Consider the following 25,760-nt stretch of genomic DNA (forward strand, 5'->3'; position numbering starts at 1 on the left):
GGACCCCGTGCGGAAGCCTCAAACATGGAGACAAAGTGAGTGACAGTTTGCCCCTGTGTGTTTGGGGCTGCCCCTCTCTCCACAATGGGCCCCCTGTCCAGTGCCCACCACCACAGTCCTCCATGCCCCCAGACTGAGCGTTTCCCAGCAGCATTTGTCACAGCTGACCACGCCATCTTTCTTGGAATAAAGCCTCTTCTTGACTTGGCTTCTAGGACACACGCTCTTCACTTTTTCTACCAGTTTCATTGGTCCATCTTCTCAGTTTCCTTGGCTATTTCTTCCTGCTCCTCTTGACCTCTAGAGCTTAGAACCCCCAGGGGCTCCAGAGCTCAGTCCTCGGATTATTGTCCTCTGTCTGTAATCACCGCCTTGGGAATCTTCTCCAATCTTAAGGACTTTAATGTCATAAGTACCCTAGCCTGACCTCTCCCCTCAGCTCCAGACTCATTTATCTTCCTCCTCAGCATCTCCCAGAACAGGTGTGGGTGCTATCACTCATCAAGTTTCTCAGGTCAAAAATCTAGGGGTCATCCTTGACGCCTGTCTTTGTTTTAATTGCCAAACTCAATTCATTAACCAATCCAGTTTATTCTACCTCTGAAATGTTTCTGGACCCCAACCATGTCTCACCATCTCCATTGCTGATGCCAAGGTGCAAACGACCATCACGGATTGTTGGTCTCATGGATTATTGCAAGAGCTTTGTATCAGGATTCTCCAGAGAAACAGAACTGATTCTGTTAAATATGCATATATATTCTCTTCTCTCTTCTTATCGGTCTTCTATCTCTGCTCAGTTGTTCTGTCATGCCTGACTTTCTTGCGACCCCATGGACTGTAGCCTGCCAGGCTCCTCTGTGCATTGGATTTTCCAGGCAAGAATAGTGGAGTGGGTTGCCATTTCCTTCTCCATCTTCCATCTCTACCTGTCTGCTGCTGCTGCTGCTAAGTCGCTTCAGTCGTGTCCGACTCTTTGCAACCCCACAGATGGCAGCCCACCAGGCTCCCCCATCCCTGGGATTCTCCAGGCAAGAACACTGGAGTGGGTTGCCATTTCCTTCTCCAATGCATGAAAGTGAAAAGAGAAAGTGAAGTCGCTCAGTCATGTCCGACCCTCAGCGACCCCATGGACTGCAGCCTTCCAGGGTCCTCTGCCCATGGGATTCCCCAGGCAAGAGTACTGGAGTGGGGTGCCATTAGATTTTATTTACTTAAAAAAATTTATTGGAGAATGGTTGATTTGCAGTGTTGTGTTAGTTTCAGGTGTACAACAAAATGAGTCGGTTGTATAGGTACGTATATCTACCCTTTTTTAGATTCTTTCCCCATAAAAGTTATTACAGAGTATTGAATAGAGTTACCTGTCCTATACGGGCTTTCCTGATGGCTCATCTGGTAAAGACTCCGCCTGCAATGTGGGAGACCTGGGTTCAATCCCTGGGTTGGGAAGATCCCCTGGAGAAGGGGATGGCTACCCACTCCAGTATTCTGGCCTGGAGAATTCCATAGACTGTATAGTCCATTGGGTTGCAAGGAGTCAGACATGACTGAATGACTTTCATGCAGGTTCTTATTAGTTATGTATTTTATATGTAGTAATGTGTATACGTTGGACTTCCCTGGTGACTCATCAGTAAAGAACTCGCCTCTCAATGTAGGAGACATAAGATCCCTGGGTTAGGAAGAGCCTTGGAGAAGGAAATGGCAACCCACTCCAGTATTCTTGCCTGAGAAATGTCACAGACAGAAGGTCCTGGTGGGCTACAGTCCATGGGGCTGCAAAGAGTCAGAAACAACTTAGCAACTAAACAGCAACAACAATGTGTATATCTCAGTTCCAATTTCCCAATTTATCCCTCCCTCCCTCTTACCCCCTGGTAACCATAAAACTGTTTTCTACTCCTGCAACTGTTTCTGTTTTGTAGGTAAACTGTGTAGATTTCTTTTAAAAGATTGCCAGCTGAAGCTGGCAAATTTGAAATCTGTAGGGCCGGTTGGCAGCTGGAAATTTAGATGCAGTCGTGTGTCTGAAGTTTGAAGGTCAAGCCAGCAGGTGGGAAATTCAGGCAGGATTTCCAGGTTGCAATCTTGAGGCAGGATTCCTTCTCTTTTTTCGGGAAATCTCAGTCTTTCTAAGGCCTTCAGCTGATTGGATGCAGCCCTCACTCATTATTCACTTGAACTCTACTGACTGTAAACATTAATCACATCTGACAAAAATATCTTCACAACATCTAGACTCATGGTTGACCAAACATCTGGGCACCACAACCTGGCCAAGAGCTTTCCAAACAGATCTCTTTCCTGTCTTTAGGCCTCCTTGCAGCAGCCGCTGCAGTGATCCTGTCGAAATCTAAGTCAGACCATGTCTCTCCTCTGCTTGTTGAACCCACTAATGATTTTCCACTTTACCCAAGGTAAAATTCAAAGGCTTCCGCTGGCCCTGAAGGTCCCTTTGGACCCCTTCATATCTCTGAACTCATTGCCAAATTCTGCCCTTCACCCTCTGGGTTCCAGCCACACTAGCTTCCTTGCTGTCACCCAAACATGCTAAAGGTAGCTTGCCTTGGAAATCTGCTCTTCACCCACACACTCATATGGCTCTCCTGCCACTTCCTCTAAGTCTGCTCAAATGCCACTTCCCCAAAGAGATCCCTCCTGACCATCCTACCTCAGAAAGCTTCCCCATCACTCTGGTCCCCTTACTTTTTTGTAGCATCTGTCATATATGAACATTTCATTTCTTGCATTTCTCTTGCCACTAGAAAGGAATCTGTCTGTTTTCCGCAAACAATATCTGGCACATGAAAGCAAAAGTCGTTCAGTTGTGTCTGACTCTTTGCGACCCCGTATAATCTGTGGTGTTCTCCAGGCCAGAACACTGGAGTGTTCCCTTCTCCAGGGGATCTTCCCAACCCAGGGATCGAACCCAGGTCTCCCACACTGCAGGCAGATTCTTTACCAGCTGAGCCACAAGGGAAGCCCAAGAATATTGGAGTGGGTAGCTTATCCCTTCTCCAGCGCATCTTCCAGACCCAGGAATTGAACCAAGGTCTCCTGCATTGCAGGCGGATTCTTTACCAACTGAGCTATCAGGGAAGTCTATAATTGGCACATATCTGGCACATAATTGGTGCTTAATAAATACCTATTGAATTGAATAAATGAATAGGATTCAAAGATTAACTCCACTAAGCACTAAATGTTTGGGCTTGGAAAACGTCCTACTTCTCTGAGCCTCATTCATCTTGTTAGCATCTTCCTGTCATATGCAAGGGGCCTGGTGACTATTCGAAAAATGTGAAAATATTGCAAACTAGTGTTCTTAGCTGTGAATTTGTTTATCAAGAAACAAAATCCTTTTTGTGTCATATGTGCTCTGCAAATTCTAGGGCATACAATAATTTAATCAGCACATAGTCCAGTTCAGTTCAGTCGCTCAGTCGTGTCCGACTCTTTGTGACCCCATGAATCGCAGCACGCCAGGCCTCCCTGTCCATCACCATCTCCCGGAGTTCACTCAGACTCACGTCCATCGAGTCAGTGATGCCATCCAGCCATCTCATCCTCTGTCGGCCCCTTCTCCTCCTGCCCCCAGTCCCTCCCAGCATCAGAGTCTTTTCCAATGAGTCAACTCTTCGCATGAGGTGGCCAAAGTACTGGAGTTTCAGCTTTAGCATCATTCCTTCCAAAGAAATCCCAGGGCTGATCTCCTTCAGAATGGACTGGTTGGATCTTCTTGCAGTCCAAGGCACTCTCAAGAGTCTTCTCCAACACCACAGTTCAAAAGCATCAATTCTTCAGTGCTCAGCCTTCTTCACAGTCCAATTCTCACATCCATACATGACTACTGGAAAAACCATAGCCTTGACTACATGGACCTTTGTTGGCAAAGTAATGTCTGCTTTTGAATATACTATCTAGGTTGGTCATAACTTTTCTTCCAAGGAGTAAGCGTCTTTTAATTTCATGGCTGCAGTCACCATCTGCAGTGATTTTGGAGCCCCCCAAAATAAAGTCTGACACTGTTTCCACTGTTTCCCCATCTATTTCCCATGAAGTGATGGGACCGGATGCCATGATCTTTGTTTTCTGAATGTTGAGCTTTGAGCCAACTTTTTCACTCTCCTCTTTCACTTTCATCAAGAGGCTTTTTAGTTCTTCTTCACTTTCTGCCATAAGGGTGGTGTCATCTGCATATCTGAGGTTATTGATATTTCTCCCGGCAATCTTGATTCCAGCTTGTGTTTCTTCCAGCCCAGCGTTTCTCACAATGTACTCTGCATAGGAGTTAAATAAGCAGGGGGACAATGTACAGCCTTGACGTACTCCTTTTCCTATACTTGTGGCCCATTATGTTCCAAGCACTATTCTAGGCACAACAGATACAGTCACCAACAAACCAGACTAGGCCACAGTCCACAGAGTGGTGCCACTTGCTTGGATGGAGGGTCAAAATGGAGATGCTGAGAACAGGTTGAATTCTAGACATTCACTGAAGTCAGAGCCCACAGGATTTTCTGTTCTTTTGAATGTGAACGGTGAATGAAGAGAGGAGTCAAGGACAATTCTAATGTTGACCCACATCAAATGAGGCTGCCACTTACCGAGATGGGAAGGAGGGATGAGCAGGTCAGATGAGGGTCTGGAGAGTTCAGTTTGAACGTGTTAAGTATGAAATGCCTATTTGACCTCTGAGTAGAGATGTGGGCCACTGACGTACATGCTGTGGTCACCAGGGAGCATCTGATTCTTAGGGTCTTGGAACTGGACTGAGAGAGGAATGGAAGGAGAGAGGCCAGATCCAGGGCTGAGCTGTGACAGGGTCCTGCAGCATTCGGAGGTCAGAGCATGAGGAACCAGCAAAGCAGATGGAGAAGAAGCAGTAAGTAGAGCCACCCAAAGAGGGTTCAGTCTTCAAAGCCAAACAGAGAAGCATTTCAGGAACAAGAGCCTGCTCCGTGGGGTCAAGTGCTGAGTTCGCTGTGGTAAGATGAAGACAGAACTGCCCCGGGATTTGACAACATGGAAGGGCTGGTGACCTTGACAGGATCAGGTTCAGGAAAGTAGTGGACGAAAACCTGATTGGAGTGGGATTGAGAGAGGAGAGAAGGACAGGAAGTGGACACAGTGAGAATGGAGGTCTGGTTCTAGAGCCGGAGTTCTTAATGTTGACCTTAAATTAAAGCGTGAAATGGAGAGATGACAAAATTTAAAGAAAAATCAGTGTATTGGGTCTAGCAGAAGATCCTGTATGGTGAACTGTTTAAACCGAAGTGTGGTGGTTTTCCAGTTTCCCAAATGAAATATTGGCCTTTCCCTAAAGAAGTAGGTGACCTAGTGAATGGTTTCATTTTTTTCCTCTGGTCAGTGGAAGACTCAGAGTAAGTTTGTACCCCAACATTAGTAATGACACTGAAGCTCGTTCAACCAGTGGCTTCCCTTTTGATCTGTTTATCTATTTCCCCAGTCTACCTGGAGAAGGCAACGGCACCCCGTACTCTTGCCTAGAAAATCCCATGGACAGAGGAGCCTGGTAGGCTGTAATCCATGGGGTCGCTAAGAGTCTGGCATGACTGAGCGACTTCACTTTCACTTTTCACTTTCATGCATTGGAGAAGGAAATGGCAACCCACTCCAGTGTTCTTGCCTGGAGAATCCCAGGGACGGGGGAGCCTGGTGGGCTGCCGTCTATGGGGTCGCACAGAGTTGGACACAACTGAAGAGACTTAGCAGCAGCAGCAGCAGCCAGTCTACCCAGTTTGTACCGACCTTGCCGCACCCCCCTCACCTTCCCGCACCCCCCTCACCTTCCCCACCTCCACACACACAGCCCTTTAAGTCTGTTTGTATTCTCCCCAGCTTCATTGTCTAGATGAACTGGGTTGGGTATGGTTTTCAAAAAAGCAAATAAGTGGATCAGGGCTGCCCCCTGGTGACAGTCAAGGAACACTGCAGGCAGAGGAAGCCGACTGTCCTTGTTCCTTAGGGCTTCATTCTCTCAGCCAACCCTTGAGAGGTAAAGGGTGAGGAGACAGACTGTCTGATTTGAGGGGCAACGGGAAGCCCCAGTCCGCATGTCTATGTCCGGCTGTGAGGGGTGTCCTGCAAACGTGATTATGACAGTCTACAGAAGGAAGCCTGTGAGGTCATCAGGAAAAAGTCCCTGCTTGCCTGCTGCTGTCTGAGTTCTGAGGTCTCTAGATACTGGATGCTGAGGTGAACAAGAGGGCCGCAGTGGAGTGGAGAGGGAGGAGAAAGTTCAGGCCACAGGGAGGACCCAGTGCTGACAGCAGGGCTTGGGGGCAGCAGGAGAACCGTGGTGAGGCGGGGGACCCTGGGCCCGGGGTCTGGGGCCGCCTGAGCGGCAGACAGAAGCTGGCTCAGACGGAAGACTTGAGTCTTGCCCTCTTGGGAGGGGACGGTGTGCTTCTGACCTTGGCCTCTGCCCGCATCTCTGCCTTCCTCCCCTTGGGGTCAAAGGTGTGTGTGAGCACGTGTGTGCATGCCTGCCGGCTGTGAACATGTGTGTATATGGGCGCTCTGTATGTGTAGGGGAGCATGTGTGTGCACGTGTGGTAGGTGAGTGTGCATGCACACGTGCATGCGTGTGTGAGAGCATGTGATCACGAGTAGGCTGTCTGTGTAGGCATCTGCATGTTGGTGTGGGTACATGTGCAGACGTAAGCGTGTAGGCATGTGCGTGTGAGCACGCATGTGTGTCTGTATGTAAGCGGGGCTGTCCCAGGGTGTGCCAGGTGCTGGAAGGGAGGCCTCTGTCGCCTGGATGTGCACAGGGGCCGGGTGGTGGCCAGGGTCCCATCTGAGGCAGGCCTGGGCCTGGGGGTGGGGGTTCCGGGGTGGAGGGTAAAGGTCGGGGCTGGGGGAGCAGCCTTCACACAGCTGTGTGGAAGCTGGGGCACTAATGGAGGAGCCGGGAAGGCGTCCAGCCCAGGGCAGCCGGATCGGACTGTTCTCGCTTCTTCACCTCTCCCAGCTCCCTCCAGCAGAAGCCCGGGTGCTGTGGCTTTTGAAGTCGGGTAGCGCTGAGGTCACACGGCTGTGGACTCCTGGGCAAATCCTTCACTTCACTGAAGGCTAGTTCTTTCGATAGTGAGATGGAAACAGCACAGCTTGGTGACCGAAGTGGGGTGATGAGGGCATAGAAAGGCCAGCGAGTGTTCACTGGGGGCTAACGATGAGCCAGCCCTGATCTAAGGGTTTTACAAGTACAAACGTGTGGCTTTTTCACACAACCTTCGGTGGTAGAAAACTCTCCTTTGACAGAGAACACAAAGGCGCAGAGAGGCCTATTAACTTTCTCGAGAACACACAGCTTGTATGTGGCAGAGCTCCTGAGCTGGTGTCACAAGCACTATACTGACCTGTATGAGCAGTGAGTGGATATAACGCATCCCTCAAAGTGCTTGGCACGTTGTAGACCCTCGATAGCTGTCTCCTTGTCCCTTCTACCCTCTGTCTCTCCTAAGAGTTCAGGGCAACAATTGAAGGAAAGGGTAAGTCCTCTTCATGAATGCAACTTTACAGAATTTCTTGGGAGTGGTGGAATCCTGATGTATCAAAGAAATGACTGGGATGTTGGTTCCTATAACCCCACCACCAGCAAGGTGATAATAGCAACATATTGTTATATATGCTGATAAGTAACAGTTTGATGTAGTCTTTCATTCAGTTGACATTTATTGAGCTTCAGTTCTTTGCTGGACATCAGGGCTCAGAAATAAGGGACTTCCCTGTTGGCTCAGACAGTAAAGAATCTGCCTACAATGTGGAAGACTTGGATTTGAACCCTGGGTTGGGAAGATCCCTTCCTGGAGAAGGGGCTGGCTACCTACTCCAGTATTCTAGCCTGGAGAATTCCATGGTCAGAAGAGCATGGCAGGCTCCAGTTCACAGGGTTGCAAAGAGTCAGACATGACTGAACGACTAACACTTTCACTTTCACGGCTCAGAAATGGATAAGAAGGTCCCTGATCTCAAAGGGCTCATCATGGTCGGTGAGGACAGGTGAGGTCAATACCGTGTGGCAGACATGGGGAGTGGGGAGGCTCAGGAGGTGGCAGGAACCCCGAGGAGGCACCACCTGCCTCCAACGAGGAAGTGGGGGAGCTGTCGGCCCCCTCCAGCCCTTTGCTCACGTCTCAGCCCGGGATGCTTCCCCAGTCCCCTCCCATGTCCAGCCTAGCACCCTTCTTCCAGGAAGCCAGCCCAGACCATGTCCTTCCTCTCCTTCTTGGGAACCCCCGCGGTCCTTGTGCCCCCTCCATGGAATCTAGCTTCTGTCACCTTGTTTCTGGTTTGGGTGCAAGGGACCCATCTCCACAGATAGACAGCATCCTCTCCAGGGCTCAGCCTTCAACTCACATTCCTCAGAGACTTGGTGCTCAGGTGGCCCCACACAAGCCCAGGGCACATCACCTTTACCGATGCCCCAGTTGGGGGTGCTTTGTTTGCAGCACCAGGGTTGTGCTGCTGAGGAAATCCTAACTGCTGAGTCAGGGGCCCCCGCTTTGCCAAGCAGGACTGAGTTTCATTAAGTGAGGATGAAATACCAATTCCCCGCAGCATTCATGGGATTGATGTCCAAGGCGCAGCTGCCATTTATGTTTTGAAATTTGCAGTTGGGGATCATTGTGAAACTTGATTGCTCGGTCTTGGGGACTTCTTAAAGTCCAACTCTCACAATAAGGCCAATCAGACTCCACCATCAAATGTCAAATAGGAGCTAATGAACCATTCACGGGCTGGGGAGAGAAATCAGGCAATCTCTTATTTCAGGATTATCCCTTCCAAATATTGAATCTGAACTGTAAGCAGAATTTGCTATAATTGCGTCCCCCTCCTCGCGGGTATGGGGGATCATTGGCATTCTCTGTGTGTCTCAGCTTTCTGGAGAGAGGCTTGACAAGCCGACCCGCTGCTGTCTGGAGGCACGTGCTCCTGGGGGCACCGTTTAGAGAGGGAGTGGGCAAGGCGTTCTGGGAGTCCTCGGCTCCCTTGGCTGAGTCGGTTGAGCCTGATGTTGGCTGGGGGTCCCAAGCGCCTGTATGGCAGGCTCTTTGTAGGAGAGAGTGGTCTCCGGGAAGGGAGGAGGACACCTTCACATTGGTTCCACTGGGAGCCTGGCTTTGGCTTCAGGAAGGTCATTCCGGTTCAGGGACAAAGGAATGTGTCTGTTGCATTGGGATCTGCAAAGGCTACCCGCTTGGCTGCCACCCTGCAGGCTGATGCCCAAAACACATGTTGCTTTCCGACGCCCCTTTGAAACTGGGTGACTTGGGTCATAATAGAGGGTTTGCCATCACTTTGACCTGGGACGGCGCTGTGATACAGGAGGCGTTTCCCTCTTGATTCCTCTTGGAACAGAGGGCAGCACAGTGGTGAGCCACTCCCTGCGGCAGAGGTGGCGGACCGTCTGGCACAGTGTCCTCTTTCCTGTCAGCTGCACAGTCCTGGCTGGAAAGCAGCTGCCTGGCCAGCCTAAGCAGTTAGGCTTAGTCACAAGGCTGGCTTGCATCACTAAAGCTGTGAGAGGCGGCGATGTGGGCTACTCACAGTTCAGGGATCTTAAGGGGCCGCACACCTTCTCCACCCCAATTTCTCTGCTTTACTAAGTAAGTGGTTTCGGGTGATGACAAGGCTCAACAGGATGAGCTCACAGATGGGAGGAGCCAGAGTCCCTGAATCACGCACGCTCATGCTAGGCACCGGTAAGTGGAGTGCGTTCAACCGTTCATCCCTCCCCGTAGCTATTGTCATGTGAACTTGGAGTAACCCTGTAAAGGTGGAGCGTGTTGGTCAAATCAACGGCCTCACAGCTTGTGGGATCTTAGTTCAGCAACCAGATACCTGGGGCCATAACAGTGAAAGCAGAGGGTCCTAACCACTCTGGGAATTCCCTCATTATTTTCTTGAATCAGGTTTGCCACAAAACTAAAGATTTCCCCTGGCCCCACATGGGCATTGCTTGTCCCATGATCAACAACACTCACCAGAATGTTACTGTTTTAAAACCAAGAGTGAATCTGCATTGACACGTCCTGATCACCCGAAGCCCACAGTTTACCTTAGGGTTCACCCTCGGTGTTGTGTTTTCTGTGGGTTTGGACAAATGTATGACATCCATCCATCATTATGATACTGTACAGAGCATCTTTGTTGAATTATTTTGCTTTTCTTTTTTTTTTTAACCCCATCATGCCATGCTTGTATGCTAAGTTGCTTCAGTTGTGTCTGACTCTTTGTGACCCTATGGACTATAGCCTGCCAGGCTCCTCGGTCCACGGGATTTCCCAGGCAAGAATACTGGAGCGGGTTACCATTTTCTCCTCCAGGGGATCTTCCCAACCCAGGGATGGAACCAGCATCTCTTATGTCGCCTACCTTGGCAGGCAGGCAGGCTCTGTACCACTAGCGCCACCTGGGAGGCCCCCATCATGCAGTGAATTCCTAGGAAATGGGTTCCAGTGGCTCAGGCTCCTCTCCATGGGTCTCACAAAGCCTGCCTCTCTGGTTGGAGCAGGCTGGCACTTCCACTAAACCCGGCACCTTCCTCCTTGTCTCCTTTCTATCCTGGCTCTTAGAGTGCTTACCGCATTCCACACATTCACTCCTTCTCTTGGCAAGTATCTTGTCCTTCTCCTGTTTGTTTATAGGGACGTCAGCAACACGCAGGCCCGGGTCATAGGCTCCTCGAGTTTTGCTGTGGTGACACAGTGCATTCCTTTTGGAACAGTCCTGTTCCTGGATGTCGACAACATCACCTTCTTCGTAGGTTCACGTGTACATGGCCGAAAGAAAAACTTCCTGTTTTCTAAAAGGCCTGGAGAACATTTAGTGGGTGCCTCTCCTCTTTCCCTTCATGTTGGTCATTTTGGTGAAATTACTGGAAGATGGTGGTTCTGGCTAAAAGGCCATAAATGCTTTTGAATGAATGAATCAAAAAAAATATGAGTCCTGAAAATAGTATTGGGAAAAAAAGATCAGAATGTATAGACTGAAACAGCTGTTCAACAAAGTTCTGCTGTACAGCACAGGGAACCATATTCAATATCCTTTGATAAACAATAATGAAAAAGAATATGAAAAACAATATATATATATTTGTATAACAGACTCACTTTGCCATACAGCAGAAATTAACACAACTTTGTATACTTCAATAAAATACATTGAAAAAAGAAGAAGCAACCGTTCAAATCCAGACTTGGCTCCTAGTCCACATATGGCTTAAAGCAGCACCATTCTCATCGTGTTTCACTACAGCTTATTTGGACCTCAGTGGCACCCCAGCTTGGTCCCTGCCTTCCTTCCCACGAATGACAGTGTTGCCTAAAGTTTTCAAGCATCGTTGATTAACACACTAGTCCGAGGTGGTACACTTGCAGGGGCAGTGTTCTTCGATACATCTTTTGACCTGTTTGTTTAAAAATGCACCATGTTACTGAAACATACATTGTCCCAGTTCCTCTTCCATCATGATTTGGAAGAAGACTTGGCAGCAACTCTGGATGTTGGGATCTTTCTGGAAATTGTCGTCATCATATCGTCTGTCAGCGGGGGTCTGGGCACTTACTCTGTGCAGGCAGTGGTGAGTCCTTTAATCCTCTCAACGCCTCTGTGAGGGGTCACTCCCACTTCGTTGTTGTTCAGTCTCTCAGTTGTGTCTGACTCTTTGTGACCCCTTGGACTGTAGCCCACCAGGCTCCTCTCTCCATGGGATTCTTCAGGCAAGAACACTGGAGTGAGTCTCCATGCCTTCCTCCAGGGGATCTTCCTGACTCAGGGATTGAACCCACGTTTCCTGCATTGCAGGTGGATTCTTTACTGCTGAGCCACCTGGGAAGCCCCACTCCCACTTTAGAGATGGATAAGCTGAGGCTCTGGGAGATAGAGCCAGGTGCCAAGCTGGTACAGCAGGAACTGGTACAGCGAGGGTCCAACTCCAGAGTGCCACGTGGGGCAGGTGTGGTATCCTCTATAGGCCACGTGTCTTATTGAAAAGGTTGGGCAGATGCTGCACTAGAAACCCTGCTCACTGACACCCATTGTTCCAGAAACATTGCTTGAGGGTCTTCCCTGTGTGAGGAGGTTGCAGGGAGGCAGGCAAAGTGTCTTAACAGTTGAAGCTGGAGAAGTGGAAGGCCTCCTGGGAGGCTGGGGCCTTCCTCTCACCTGAGCAGGGCCAAGTGGCTGACCTGGGGACCCCCAAAGTTCCTTCCTTCTTGAGCCTATGGACCTATGTCTGGCTTGTATCCAAGTGCCCTTTCAAGCTATGCCATTTCTGCTCTAGAAAGGAGCCACGTCTGGAAGGGGCACCCACAGGGGCAGGCTCCCTGCCCTGAAACGGTCCTGGAGCTGGTTTGCTGTCCTGTAAGCAAGGTCAGCGGTGGAAGACCCACATGACTTTGGAAACAGCCTGCTCTACTCCTAGGCAAGGAATCCTTTGGTTGATAGCACAGGTTCGAGGCCCAACAGATCTAAGTTTGAATTTTAGCTTATTTGTTCCCTAACCAGTCTTGGTCCTCCTGTGTAAAATGGGGATAACAAATTGTATCTTCTCCTCTGAGTTGTTATGATGGGTGAATGAGTAATGCATTTAGTCCAAGACTGGCACAGTTCAGTTCAGTTCAGTCGCTCAGTTTTGTCCCACTCTTTGTGACCCCATGAATCGCAGCACGCCAGGCCTCCCTGTCCATCACCAACTCCCGGAGGTCACTCAGATTCACATCCATCGAGTCAGTGATGCCATCCAGCCATCTCATCACAGAGATGAATATTTACCAAAACAACCAGAATTGTTCAGGTATTTTGCCCAAAGTGGTGTCTTTGGCCTTCGTGGAAATTCTTAGCATGAAGTAATAATCTTGATAACATTTGTTTGGCACCGACTAGGTGCCAGACACTGTTGTAAGAGTTCTAGCTATATTAAGTCATTTAATTCCTATGTCAGCTTCATGAAGTGAGTATTATTATTATCTTCATTTCATAGATAAGGAAATTGAGGCACAGAGAGGTCTGTCCTGGAAATCTCTGAGGAGGTTCCATAATGCTATAGGCTGCTCAACAGGAGGGTGGTTTGGTTTGAGATGGGGCACCCATTCTTAACATCTACCAGAGCAGTCTTTTTAAAACTCTATTATGTTTAAAAAATATTTTTTCTGGCTGTGCCACACAGCATGTGGAATCTCAGTTCCCCAACCAGGGATCAAACCTGTGCCCTCTGTGTTGAAAGCCGGGAATCTTAACCACTGGAGCGCCAGGGAATTCCCTAGCAAAACAGTCTTAATGATTTCCCCAATATCTGTGAGACCACCTCACAGTAAAGTGAGTGGTTTTTTAAGTTACAAATTAAGAACTCTTATCCTTTGAAAGACACTGTTAAGAGAATGAAAAGACATCTAACAGACTGGGAGAAAATATTTGCAAATCCTATATGTGTTAAAATATTTGAATCTGGATTAAATAAACAACTTGTGAAAGGCCATAATAAGAAAACAGCGCAATGTTTTACAATGAACAAAAGATTTGAACAAATACTTCAACAAAGAAGATAAACAAATGGCAAGTAAGCACATGAAAAGCATGTTTAACATCAGTTGGCATGGTGTTAGTGCAAATTAGGACCACCCTGAGATATTACTTTATACCCCCTTAGAATAGCTAGAATTTAAAAGACTAACTACACTATATGTTGGCAAGGTTGTGGAGCAACTGGAACTCTCAAATACTGCTGGCGGGAGTGTAAAATGGTACAATCCCTTTGGAAAACAGTTTGTCAGTTTCTCAAAGAGTAAAATTCACACCTACCTTATGATTCCAGCTGCTGCTAGATTACTACACCTAGGTATTTATCCAAGAGAAAGGGAAGGGCAAGTCTATGGGAAGACTTGTATCTCAATGCTCACAGCAGCTCTAGCTGCAACAGCTCATCGAGTGATGGATCACCAACTTTGGCGCACGCATGCTATGGCATACTCTCCCGCAAACGCTGTTCAGTGTGGGTGAATCTCAGAATAGTTGGTGAAAGAAGCCTGGTGAAAAAAACAAGTAGATTTCTAAAGTCCCATTTATATAGTTCCAGGGAGAAGGCAATGGCACCCCACTCCAGTACTCTTGCGTGGAGAATCCCATGGACGGAGGAGCCTGGTGGACCGCAGTCCATGGGGTCGCTAAGAGTCGGATATGACTAAGCGACTTCACTTTCACTTTTCACTTTCCTGCATTGGAGAAGGAAATGGCAACCCACTCCAGTGTTCTTGCCTGGAGAATCCCAGGGACGGTGGAGTCTGGTGGGCTGCCGTCTACGGGGTCGCACAGAGTCAGACACGACTGAATTGACTTAGCAGGGAATACAAATGAATCCATAATGATAGGAAGCAGGCAAGTGGTTGCCTGGGGGTGAGGGGAGAGAGGGATGGATTCCCAAGCTAGGAAGACATATTCCCAAGACAGGCCCATAGGCTCAAGAAGGAAGGAAGTTTGGGGGTCACCAGGTCAGCCGCTTGGCCCTCCTCAGGTGAGAGGATTTCATCATAAAGAGGAAACTTTAGAGGAGGACATATTTGCCATCTCAAGTCTGGGGTGGTTTCACAGGTGTATATATTTGTCAAAACCTACACAATTCTAAGCTTGCGCTATCTTCAGGCTTTAATGTTAATTATACTTCAATAAGTTTTCCCTGGTGGCTCAGCTGATAAAGAATCCGCCTGCAATGTAGGAGACCTGTGTTCGATGCCTGGGTTGGGAAGAACCCCTGGAGGAGGGAAAGGCTACCCACTCCAGTATTCTGGCCTGGAGAATTGGGAAAGGCTACCCACTCCCGTATTCTGGCCTGGAGAATTTCATGGACTGTATAGTCCGTGGGATCACAAAGAATCAGACATGACTGAGCGACTTTCACTTTATACCTCAATAAAACTGTTGAAAGTGAGATTTAACTGTGATGAATAAGGGCTTGAAGAGTTAATAGATACCCTGACTGACTCAACTCAGGGTTTGATGCTTTTAAGAAATTCCTTTTTAAAAAATTTTTAATTAAAAAATTTTTTTGGTCGTGCCTGCAAGGCATGTGGGGATCTTAGTTTGATCCCTGCTCAGGGATCAGACCTGTGCCTCCTTACGTTGGGAGCATGAAGTCTTAACCACTGGACCACCAGGGAATTCCCTGGGGAGTTATTTTTTTAAAATTAAATCTCCAGTGAAGCGCAGGCCCTGTACTAGGCACTTTCACTTTGTTCTCTCAGGACCTGATCAGAGCCTATGCCGGCCAGTGTCCCTCTAAGGGGCATGGGGTGGGGATGACTGCTTAGAGCTCACATGGGGAAAGCTTGGGGAGATCCCGTCAAATTTCCAGCTTTCCACTTTCCAAATGTGTGGTTTTGGCTCTTTTAGGGCTGGTACTTCCTTTGAGCCCGGCACCTTTCCCCTTGGCTCACTGCTATCGCTATGGAGCTGTGTTCCTTAAACTTCCTCCTGGAACAATGGGAGCGGGAGGAAGGATCGGTATGTTTCCAGGATGCTCTCCCTCGGCAGCACCAGCCTACCAGCTCAGAGCTGAGTGAGTCGAGGAGGGCAGGGCCCTGGAGTCGTCTCTGCCCCAGGCTGCAGGCTCATCCTTTTGAAACAGCCCTGGGAATGCTCAAGCATCTGTCTCATGCATATTCCAGGTGTCTCCTGAGGAGGCAGGCTCGGCAGGCAGACCAGCAAAGGGAGGGACGGTGCATCTGTTCACGGCCTGGTGCTCTCGTTCTCCTTTCACAGACTCAAGTGAAGATTTTGAAAGATGCTCAGAGATGGTTTGCAATGGAAATCACTGCTGGATCCCAGCCCCAGTGTCTTGGTGTGCGTGTGCGTGTGCATGCATGCGTGTGTGTGTGTGTGTGTGTGTGTGCACAAACCCAAGGCAAATGCAACTTGGCTCCCTACCTCCTCCCACGATACAGGTGTGAAAGCCCCTCCTCTCCTGGTTTGGCAGTCTGTTGGGAAGGACCTGCTGGACTGTTGGATAAAGTCTGGCTAACCAGGGATGGAGGCTGTGAATCTCAAACAGGCACAGCTGCGAGTGTAGACAGCAGAAAGAACAGGCTCCAGAGGGAATGAGGGGATGATCAGTGAATAATGCGTGCACGCGTGGCAGAGTCCTTCACCTCACCCCGGGCACTACCGGTGTCTTTGGCTGAATTGTTCTTTATCGTGAGCTGCTGCCCTGTGCCTTGTGGAATATTTGGCAACATGCCTGGCCTCTGCCCTAACATCCCACCCTGGGAAAGTCATGACAATCAAAACTGTCCTTGGCTGTCCCCTGGGGGAGAAATCACCCCTGCTGAGAGCCACGGGACTAGCCATTTTGGATCTCAGTTATACCACCTTCGAAATGGCCACACTTGGCCTCCCTGAGGGCGGGAGATTGGACTAGATTTGCACTGTCCAATGCCCTGGTCACAAGCCACATGTGGTTTGAACACTTGAATGTGGCCAGTTTGAGATGTGCTGCACCCATGAAACACAGGCTGAATTTTTAAGATTTAGGGCTTTCTCCGGGGGCGCTAGTGGAAAAGAACCTGCCTGCCAATGCAGGAGACATAAGAGACACAAGTTTGATCCCTGGGTCAGGAAGATCCGCTGGAGGAGGGCATGGGAACCTACTCCAGTATTCCTGCCGGGAGAATCCCATAGATAGAGGAGCCTGGCAGGCTACAATCCATAGGGTCACACAGAGCTGGACACGACTAATGCAGCTTAGCACAATAGCATGAGCAGGATAAAAATGAGGTAACATATCTCACTCATTTTTGTGCTGCTTACATGATCAAACGATAATATTTTGGACATATTGGGAAAAATAAAATGTATTATTAAAATTAACTTCAGCAGTTCCTTTTTACTTTTTTAAATGTGTCTCTGAGGAAATCTGAAACAACCCATGCTCCTCCTACCATTCCTATTAGACAGTGTTAGCGTGGAGGAGCTGTTTAGTCACTAAGCTGAGTCCAGCTCTTTTGCATCCCCAGGGACTGCAGCCCACCAGGCTCCTCTGTCCAGGCAGGAATACTGGAGTGTGTTGCCGTTCCTTCTTCAGTGGATCTTCGCTGCTCAAGGATCGAACCCACATCCCCTGCACTGGCAGGCAGATTCTTTCCCACTGAGCCACCAGGGAGCCCCAGTGTGGAGAAGCGACAAAAGTCAATCAAAGAGCCACTCAGTCGGCGTGAAGGGGCAGATGCGGAAAGCGACATGGCAGGTGAGATGCTCAGGGGTCAGGAAAGGCTCACCCGAGGCAGTGAGGGTAGCAGATCTGAGGGAAGAGGAGGGGAAGAGAAGGAGGAAAAGAAGAAGGAGAGTGAGGGGGAGTGGGAGGGAAAAAGAGGGGCAGGAGAAGGAGAAAAAGGACATGCACGCAGAGGAAACAGCCAGCACCGAGGCGCACTGTGGTGGGAGGGAGCGCTGTGCTGAGACCCGGCCAGCAGCCAGGATGGCGGAGCCCAGGGCTGGACTTTGTGGGCTGGATGAGGAGCTGGTCTTCATCCTTAGGGCAGTGGGAAACCATGGGAAGGATTTTAAGCAGTGGGGTGACACCATCTGATTTGCTTTTTAAAAAGTTCACTTCATCTTTGATGTTTTATCTCCACTCTGAAGAAGTCACAGAAGGCTCCGGACAGGGACTGCTGGGTCCAGATCTGAACCCTGTCATTCACTTGCTCGGGAATCACCGGCAGGGAACGCAAATGCTCAGTGCCTCAGTTGCCACATCTGGAACATGGGATGATGATGCTAAGAGCACTTACCTCATAGGGTTGCTGTGGCAATTAAGCAAGTCATCATGAGAAAAACACAGTAGAACTGGGCTGGACACACAATAACCACTCAGAGTTTTTCAACATTAACTTCCTGAGCTGGGAAAACTATCTTAGAAATCTTGCCTTTCTTTGTTCTGGGTGTGAGTACAAATACGCCATCTATATATATACAGCGGCCGCAAGGCTTTTGAGGTCTTAGTTTCCCTATCAGGGATGGAACTGCTGCCCTCAGCAGTGAGAGCTCAGAGTCTCAAACACTGGACTGCTAGGGAATTTCCATGTCTTGTATTTTTATGCTTTTCTTTCCCTTGAGCCTTTTTTCCTCTGTTAGGAGGAAATCTCAGCTGTTGGAATTTTTGCCTTCTGTTCCTGGATCTTGACACATGAAGGCCCAGAGAATGTGAAGAAAGCAGTTGAGAGCCTTTCAAGGGACACAGGGAGAGGATGTCGTTCAGGGCCACGATTCCAACTTCTCCCCAATAGCAGGATCCCTTGTATCTTTTCCCAGTGTTGCTTCCTTTTAAAGTTAGTCTGAAAACGAGGTGCTACCTCAGCAGGAAGGAAAAGAAAAGTGAGCTTCCCTTGGCTCCTGCCCATTGGAGAGTCCCAGCGGCTGGGCAAAGGCGGGGAGAAGGTACAGCTTTCACAACTTCATGCACATATTTGGAAAAGTCCTTGATTGTTGAGTTCTTTGACCACCTTCCAAGAACCCAGCAGTGCCTCCTTGGAGGGTGACCCCTGGGAGCCAAGACTGGTCTAGGATATGCTGCAAATTACCCAAGGTTTATAGCAGCTTTGGCGGCGTGACAGGTATACAGAGGAGCTCAAAATCTTGAAAAGCCATCTGGGTAAATAAAACCAAGTTCTTCTGCAGCTCTACATTTTAATTCAACCTGAAGTTTCTGAACAGTGCTGGGTCACGGGCCTGATCTGTCATCAGTGGACAGCTTTGACGACAATCCATTCAACTTGTCTCCTGGGAGGAGGGTGAGCTTGCTGTGTGCAGTGAGGCAGGAAAGAGAGGCTCCTGCAGCCAAGACCCAGGAAGACTTGGACTCGGCCATCCATCTTCCTGCTCCCGACACAGTTAAGAGCTGAATTTGGTCCAGCTTTCTTAAGAACTTAGCTCACTCTGGGTTAAAGTTTGGGCGCTGGGCCCTTCAGGAATCCCAGGGGATTCTAGATCAACTTCATTCTCTTTAAGGTAGAGCCTAGCGGTGTATGATCTAGTGTGTTTCTGAAGCTCCAGGCATCACGTCCCCAACATGACAGTTTACCATGTAGAAAGGAAGGGGCTATGGACAAACCTTCTCCTTGCTTGCTGTGATGTAGTAAGAGATATATTTATCTCGGTCTCTGATTCCTAGTACAAAGCACCTAAAACCCTGGTAATCTCCTGAGTGACGGGAGACTAGGAGCATCTTTTATTCTAATATTTGCTCTTTGACCCTGATTCTTGACGTAAGACCTTCAAATACCCTTGGAATCTCCAGCGTGATGAGTGTCTCTTTGGACGCTAAGGTGAGGGTGACTGAGGGTCCCTTGATAGCTTCAGAAGTCACCAGAAAGATCAAGTCATGATGCGAAGCTTAGAATTTTCAGCCCTATCTCCCAAGTTCTAAGGAGGCTGGGGGACTGCAGGTTGAATTAGTCATTGATTATACCTACATGGTGACGCCTCCATCAACATATCTAAACTATGGAGTTTGGAGAGCTTCTGGGTTGATGGAAGTGGTTGGGAGGGTGGTGTACCCAGGGAGGGCATGGGAGCTCCTCTTCAATTCCACGTTTACTGTCCTTTGAACATCTTCATCTGGCTGTTCATCCGTATCCTTTGCAATATCCTTGTTAATAAACGATGAACATGAGTAAATGTTTCTCTGAGTTCTGTGAGATGGTCTAGAAAATTATTGATCCTGATGGAGGGAGTTGTGGGAACTCCTGATTTATAGTTGGCTTCCCTGGTGGTTCAGATGGTAAAGAATCTGCCTACAATGCAGCAGATGCAAGAGACCTGGGTTCTATCCCTGGGTTGGAAAGCTCCCCTAGAGAAGGAAATGACAACCCACTCCAGTATTCTTGCCTGGAAAAATCCTATGGACAGAGGAGCCTTGTGAGCTATAGTCCCTGGGGTTGCAAAGAGTTGGAATATGACTGAGCACTTATCAGCAGGGTTAGAAGTACAGGGAGATTGAAACTGAGTCAGAAGTGGGGTGTGGTTTTGTGGGCCTGAGCCCTTAACCTGTGAGGTCTGCACTAATCCCTGGCATTTAGGGTCAGAATTGAGTTAAGTTGTAGGGCATCCAATCAGTGCCCATTGTGAACTGTAAGTGGAGAATTGCTTGGTATGGAAACCCCCACAGATTTGATGTCAGAAGTGTTCTGAGAGTAGAGGAAAACATAGTTTTCTTTCACATGCTCTCTCTTAGGTTGGAGGTTTTCCCAAAATCCCCGACACGCCTCTCCTTCAGTCTTAGTGGAACTGTGTCACAAATCCGCCCAAGTCACTGGTGTAGGGTTGCCGTGATTGGCTTAGACCAGCAGGTTCACGCCCTGCAGGCATGCTGGGCTTGGTGACAAGGAAGAACCGGGCTGCAGCTGGGGAGGAGCTCAGTCGTCCTGCAGAGCCTTTATCCTGAGAGCAATGGGAAGCTATTGTAGAGCTTTAAGCAAGGGAGCGACATGATCAGATTTGTGTTTTTCAAAGACGCTCTGGCAAGAGAGTGGAGAATGGGTTGAAAAGAGGCAAGAATAGAAGTGAGGAGATTAGTTCCAAGCTGTCCAAGCTTGTATAACAATGAATCAAGTCAGATAGGATTTCATTCTATTTGCTATAAAGACTTTTTTAAAAGGCTTTACTATGTTGCAGGAAAATGCTTTGAAAAACCTCCTGATATATTTTCCCTTCTTAGTAATTTACTCTTTGCTGTCTCACTGCCCTTAAAGCTGAGCCAGGAGACCAAGTTCATTGCCCCAGGAGAGAGGAGGAGGAATGCTACCTAGGAAAAGGAGTCCTCGCAAGCTGTAAATTTCAAACTAGACTTTCTAAATCCACAGACAGACAATAGCCTAGGGCAGCAGTCAGCACACTACAGCCTTTGAACCAAATCTGGCGGTTGTTTTCAGTCAAGTTTTATTGGAGCACAGCCGTGCTCGTTTGTGTACAAACTGTCTATGGCTGATCGGCGCTACAGCAGCAGAGCAGAGTGATGAGGACTGGGAAGTCTGAAATATTTACCGTCTGGTCCTTTAGAGAAAAAAGTTTGTCAACTCTAGTCTAGAAAGGCACAGTTTGAAAAGAGGACGTATTTTAAAAAATATATTAATTTTTGAAATTAATTGTTTATTTGGCTATGCCGGGTCTTAGTTACGGCGCTCAGGATCTTCGATCTTCATTGCAGAATGAGGAATCTTTTTTAGCTGCAAACCTGGGCCTCCTGCATTGGGAACGTAGAGTCTTAGCCACTGGACCACCAGGGAAGTCCTGGGAGGAGGCAAGTTCTTGGAACATCTGAAGCTAAATACTTCCTCTCAGGAGCCAAAGCTTGGAAGACACACTGTGAAGTAGGAAGAACGAGGGTCTGCTGAGAGGGAAGTGTTGACCATGTAGGACTGTGGAACATCCTTCTAGTGCTGAGGCAGGCAAGGCCGGTGGACTGTAGATGTGACTGTCCTGGCTTCCCCTCAAGGTCAGGACTTCCAGCTGTCCAGGCTCACAGCATTGGGAGCTTCAAGGTACCCAGAAAAGTCTTGCATTTTCATGGTGCGGTGCCAATGTGGTTCAGTGACAGTGGGTTTTGGTTCTTAGAAAGGTGCCTGAGAGACTTCCTTCGTGGTCCAGTGGCTAAGACTCCACACTCCCAATGCAGGGGACTGAGGTTTGATCCCTGGTCAGGGAACTAGACCCCGCATGCTGAAACTAAGAGTTGGCATGCCACATCTAAAGATCCCCCATGTGGCAAGGAAAAGCCTGAGTGTCACAACTAAGGCAGATGCAGTGCAGTCAACAAAAAAAAAAAAAAAAAAAAGGAAAGAAAAGAAAAGAAAAAAAATTCAACCATTGAAAAAAAGAAAGGTGCCCAAAAGCAGCCTCCCCTGGCCTCCCACACTCTAGTCTCTGCTTGGACAACTTTGACCTTTCAGGAAAGCCTTGCCCTGCTCCATGAAGCTAGCTCCTCCTTTTATATACTTCCAGAGAACTCCAGACTTCCCTTTCCAGAACACTTGTTATATCTGTAATTGTTAATCCAGTACCTATTTAGCTGACCGGATCATTAATTCTACAAGGTGGGGCCCATAACTATTTATGGCTCTAGTGTCGTCATGTAACTCAGTGATCACACTGAGCAAAGTGGTGAGCAATGAGAAATGAATGAATAAATGAGCACGGGTGTGTGCTCAGTTGCCTCCGGTTCTTTGTGACCCTCATGGACTGTAGCCCACCAGGCTCCTCTGTCCATGGGGTTATCCAGGTCAGCATACTGGAGTGGGTTGCCATTTCCTCCTCCAGGGGATCTTCCCTACCCAGGGATCCAAACAGCATCTCCTGCGTCTCCTGCCTCTTCACCGCTGAGCCACCTGGGAGGCCACCAAATGAATGAGGAAGTAACTCTAAAGACCACATCCTAGCTCATCCCTGTCTGGTATTTTATGGTCTAGTTGCTCTTGGCACCATCATCAGGAAAGGCAGGATCCCCATTTGAGAGAGGAGATGAGAAAACCATTAACTTTGTGGCTTCATGTGCAGGCAGCACTCAGAAACCACAGAAGGCCTCAGAGCTAAAATGTGCTCTTGACGTTGAAGTGTCTGCATTGACATATACCCACTCCTGGATGCTCCAATAGGCTGTTGTAGGTACCTGCAGGGAATGAGACTTTTCGACTTCAGTTTCTAGGTCAGAGAAATGAAACCAACAGACCACCATCTAACTGAGCCAGTTAACCTAAGGTGTGGCCACAGCACCGATGCTTGGAAACAGTATGTTGCAGGATGGATCAGGTGGCAGAGGTGTCCTTAGACAAACAGGAGTGGAGTGGGGGTGTGCCCAATAATTCAAATAATGTTGTGCTTTTATGTACACAGGTTAGATTTCGATAACAAGAAGTGAAAAAAAGAAAACAAAATAATTTTGACAAGTTACTACCCCAATCAACAATTCCGATAAAAGGCAACATTTGTTTCACAGTCAACAAGGGTCAAATGCTCTGCTAGGTACTTGACATGCATTTTCCTGTTTAATCCTGATGACAACCCTATGCGATATTCATCATTCACTGCAAAATTAGGTTCTGGGTACCTCCTTGTGCCAGGCATTGACCAACTCCTGAGATAAAGCAGTAACAAGAGAGACAGGTCCCTGCCCTCATGGAGCTAACATTCCAGTGGATAGGGACCACTATCAGCCCCAACTTGTAATTTAAAATCTGAGATTCTAGAAAGGCCAGTCATTTGCCCAAATCCTGTGTCTAGCTGGTAGCTCCTCCTCCAATGCAGGAGACCCTGGTTTGATTCCTGGGTCGGGAAGATCTGCTGGAGAAGGGATAGACTACCCACTCCAGTATTCTCGGGCTTCCCCGGTGGCTTACCTGGTAAAGAATCTGCCTGCAATGTGGGAGACCTAGGTTCGAACCCTGAGTTGAGAAGATCCCCTGGAGAAGGGAACGGCTTACCCACTCCAGCATTCTGGCCTGGAGAATTCCATGGACTGTATAGTCCATGGGGTTGCAAAGAGTAGGACATGACTGAGCGACTTTCATTTTCATTTTCAGCAATTGATTAGGTCAACATTCAGTTCCAGATATCTCTGACTCCAAAACTCCTAACCATTCCACCATGCATTTTCTTCGTGTTGATTCCTCCCAAAACGTTGGGCAGATAGCCCTCTATACCAGCTCAGGATTTCTTCAGTACATTGTGATAGACACATTCTTTTTTACTTTGAGTGCATGATACTTTATTGTTAACTCTGGGCACATGTTTTAAAGCACATCTCTGGGACTTATCCATCTTGTATAACTAGCTTTACACACTTTGTCCTATTTCCTCCTCCACCTCTGGGTACCACCATTATAGTGTATACGTCTATACATCTGACTATATTAGATGCCTCATACGAAAGGAATCATGCGGTATTTGTCTTTCTCTGACTGACTTATTTCTCTTATGTCTTCAGTGTTATTGAAAAGAGAAGGATCTTCGGGTTTTTTAATTAAAATACTGAGTTTATTTCACATGTATATTTTTGTCTCCCCACCATTTCCATCCATCTGACCACCACTACTACTATTCCTATCCTAACATTCCATACATACTTAAAACCAAGCAAAGGGTGGGGTTCCATCTTAGAAAACTAAACAGGCATTTTGGACAACACATTCTTGGCAGTGGAATGTGGACAACATTTATCAGACATGGTAGGGAAAGTTCTCACTCTGCACTATAAAAAGGACAGCCAAATATCAACTGTTACAGAAATCAAATAAGACGGAAAAATTTTAACACACTGTTTAAACTATTTTCTTAAAGAGACTTCCTCCACTGCCAGACATCTTGAATAGCCTCCTGGTCGGTCATCCGGAAACCGTTCTTCACATAGTGGATAAACTTGGCTTCCACTTTGGGAAGGGAACCACCTTTTTCTATACTTGCTTGCATTTTCACTTTAATGTCTTCTACAGAGCTAGGTCCTTTCGGTGTCTTAGCTGCTTTTTTCCTGTTTTTTGAAGGATTCTTGACCTTTTGATCTTGGTGTTGACGGTTTTGAGTCTTTTCCATTTTGGTTTGATTTTTGTGCATTTTTGGCTGGAGTATCTCGTACAGATTTCTTTACGGGAGCTTTTTCTTCACCTTCCTCATCGTCATAGTCATCGTCATCTTCATCTTCATCAGCAGCAAGCTTTACTTTTTTCTGGGGAAGCTTGCTACCACTGCCAGGGGCAGAACGCTTTCCAGATATACTTAGGAGTTTCACCTCCTCTTCCTCCTCTTCTTCTGACTCTGTATCTTCCTCCACGGCTACTAAGTGCTCTCCACGGATGTGCACAGGCCCTGAACCTCACTTCAACCATAAGACCACAGGTGGTGTAATTTCAAAGCCCCCAAGAGAAACCGTTGGCTGTACAGACATTTTCAAAGTCGCCAGTGTCACTTTAATTGGACTGCCTTCAAAATTCATCGCCTCTGCTTCAACAATGTGTAACTCATCCTCTGCTCCAGCCCCTAAACTGACCGTTCTTAAAGATAACTGGTGCTCATTTTCATCATTATCCACCTTGAAGTGATAATCTCTGTGAGCCTTTAGTTCACAACTGAAAAGATAGTTCTGGGGCCTCAAGGGGCTCATGTCCATGTCCACTGAATCCTCCATGGGTTGGCGGCACGCACTTATGTGAGAGAGAAGCCAGACGGAATTAAACGACTACTATTCGAACCAGCAGCCGCGCAGGACGGAATCACACCAGGGCTCCTTCTGTTTTTAATATTCCATTGTATGAATAATATTCCATTGTATGAATATTCCACAGTTTTCATATCCATTCATCTGCTGTTGCCTATTTGAGTTATTTCCATTTATTGGCTGTTGTGAATAAGGCTGCAATATATGCAGGAGTTCAGATACCTCTTCAAGATCCTTATTTCAGTTCAATCCCAGAAGAGGGATTGCTGGATTATCTGGTAGATCTATTTTTAATATTTTGAGGATGCTCCATACCATTTTCCATAGTGGCTCTGCCATTTTACATTCCCACCAAAAGTCTACAACAAAGATCCCAATTTCTTCATACCCATCCTCCCCAACCCTTATTTTTTTAATAACACGTTCTTTTCATTGATTTATTACTTTCGTTATTCATTACTCAGTTTCGGCTGCATTGAGCCTTCAGTGGGTTTCTCTGTGGCGGCCTCTCCTGTTGCAGAGCACAGGCTCCAGGCACTCA

General features: G+C 47.8%; 1 pseudogene; it reads right to left on the minus strand.

Annotated features, from left to right (window-relative positions):
* Positions 1–24,342: 24,342 nt before the first annotated feature.
* Positions 24,343–25,189, minus strand: LOC128045174 (nucleophosmin-like; annotated as a pseudogene).
* Between the last annotated feature and the right edge of the window lie 571 nt (positions 25,190–25,760).

The sequence above is a fragment of the Budorcas taxicolor genome, chromosome 3 (genome assembly GCF_023091745.1).
Source record: "Budorcas taxicolor isolate Tak-1 chromosome 3, Takin1.1, whole genome shotgun sequence".
Taxonomy (NCBI): domain Eukaryota; kingdom Metazoa; phylum Chordata; class Mammalia; order Artiodactyla; family Bovidae; genus Budorcas; species Budorcas taxicolor.